Source organism: Hoplias malabaricus, chromosome 1 (assembly GCF_029633855.1).
Source record: "Hoplias malabaricus isolate fHopMal1 chromosome 1, fHopMal1.hap1, whole genome shotgun sequence".
NCBI classification, from domain to species: domain Eukaryota; kingdom Metazoa; phylum Chordata; class Actinopteri; order Characiformes; family Erythrinidae; genus Hoplias; species Hoplias malabaricus.
The window spans coordinates 32,069,573-32,072,089 of record NC_089800.1 but is presented as its reverse complement, the minus strand read 5'-3'; positions in this window follow the sequence as shown (position 1 = coordinate 32,072,089).

The following is a 2,517-nucleotide window of genomic DNA, read 5'->3' as shown; positions in this document are numbered from 1 at the left end:
TGCTGGATCCGAGTGACCATCTAGACAAAGCATGCAAAAATGCAGTTATCTCTAAAAATGAGTAATATGCTGTCCTCAGTGATTGTGATAGCGATGGATGAGACTCGGAGTAAAAGGGGAAGTCATTGGTCAGCCAGGCTGTTAAATGCATATTCTGAAATTATGTATACTGTTTCCTCCCACGGTCCAAAAACACACGTGTGTAGGTGGATTGGCAACTCAAAAGTGTACATAGGTTTGAGTGAATTTGTGAGTGTGTATCAATGTGTGATCCAATGTGTTTTCCTTCCTTTTGTCCAATGATTCCGAGTAGGCCCCGGACCCGCCGTGACCCTGAACCGGAAAAAAGGTTACAGACAAAGAATGAATTAATTAATGTTTCAATATGTGTTGCACAAAGGAATCAATCTTGACTAAATTACTTGCTTGTAATAAAGTTTCTCTGTACAGCAGAAGTTTAAAGAGCAATGGCAATGAAATTACTGAAGAATTTAGGAAGAACACAACCTGGTAGCTCTTTTGGTGTTATTTTGTTAGTTTATCTAAAATTTGGAATAACTTTTTCTTTTGGCTTTGATGTTTGATGTTTTATTATCTTTGCTTTCAGTATTCATAAGGGTTTTTCAATGGGTTAAATAGTCACACTAGAATATAATAGAGCATTCTTGTGGAAATACTGGAGTCTGCTAACGAGAAAGTTTTAAATGTGATATGAACTAGGCTATAGGATATACAAGAATATACATGACTGCATTGGACAAATATGTTAAATGCATATGCATTATATCACCCCACTGGTCACAATTGTGACCAATCATAAAACAAACATTTTCACCCATTTTTCCTTAAAAATGTAAGACAAAAAATAGTGATGGATTTTTTTCAAAGTGTTAATAATGACATATAAATTGGATTTTTTTATGTCTGGAAAAAATTGGGATTAAATAAAATGACTAAACACTAAAGCTAATGATCTTCAAAATGTTAAATAAATAATATTAATTATTGGTTACTGAAACCTGTTGACGCAAAAATATATAGGTAGCTACCCTTGGTAAGCTAACCTCTTGCTAGCCTGCTAGCCTTGGTAAACTAGTCTCTTAAATGAAATTGCTCATTGAGCTTTTCTGATTTACCAGCTAGCAAGCTACTGTAAGATGACACCTTGATTTAATAGTTGCTTAAAGGCTTCAATGCTATTACTGTCAATAAAAATATGAACCTCATCAAAACTTACCTGACTTTAGGTAGTCCTTTGGTTCAAATGTGTGCTTTCAGTAGTGGTGAGTGTCAGGTTTCTAGAAATTATCTGGACATATGCTGTACATGTGACAGAGGAATGAACAGTGCAGGCTGTGTGGTCTTAATAGCTCTTCAGTGTGTAATGTGCTTGGGATTGAGGAGCAGCTTTGCTATTCAACTGTTTTGATATCATATCTAATTATTTTAGCCAAGATTATGCTTTAGTAAAAACTTTTACCAACTATATGCCAATTTATTTCCTTTAGCTTAGAATATTCACATTTTATTGCCATTATTTTCCATAATTAGCCATTAATTCCCTTTAATTCTCATGGTAAATTTCCCAACTTTGACAATTCCTGGAATTTTGCAACCCTATTCCAAATACACACTGGTAAGTGAGGTGACTGTGTGACACTGTCCACAGGTGAGTGTGAGAGTGACTGGGTTTGTGAACCTGTCCACTGTTGTGTGAGGGAGACTGGGTGAATATGTGTGTGTGTGTGTGTGTGTGAGAGAGAGAGAGTTACACTGTCCACAGGTGTGTGTGAGAGTGACTGTGTGAATGTGTTACACTACCCAAAGTTGTGTGTTACCCTGTCCACAGGTGTTTGAGAATGTGAGAGTGTACTCAGCATCTCTGATGGGTCCTGCAAAACATGGGTCCCCAACTACAGCTGCAGATGGAGAATGTGGCTCACTGAAGGAGAAGGACGTGACCATGTATATGCATAAGTATCAACGCTAATATTGATACTTCCTCCACCACCAGCGTGGAGGCCACTCCACTCCCAAACATGCTTTTATCAAACACTCAGACAAGATGACCTCCAGCTCAAATCCAATGTTTACATACATGTTGTTAGCAGACTTTATTGTCGTGTTTGTAATTTCTAAACGCTGATATATACAGGTTTGGTACTTTCAAGCACAAGGAGCTGCATTTCATTTTGAAAAATGTCAAATGAACATTTTATCGATACATTTCAAAGATAACGACCAAGGCCTCCCTAAGAGTACATTTTGCCATTACTATCTGAAATGATCGGTTTTAAGAATCAATATTTATATCGCATTTAAACGACACTGTGTTTCGCCCTTCAGCTCGAGTTTCTTCGAAGTTCTAAACCGCCTTTTAAGATTGACAATAGATCAGTTGAATCATATAGCCAGGATGTGTGTAAACTCCCGCCTACACCACGTTCTTGGCCAATCAGACAGCACTATGGCCGCCGCGGCCATTTTGTGAGTCTATAAGAGAGTCGAGGTGGCGGA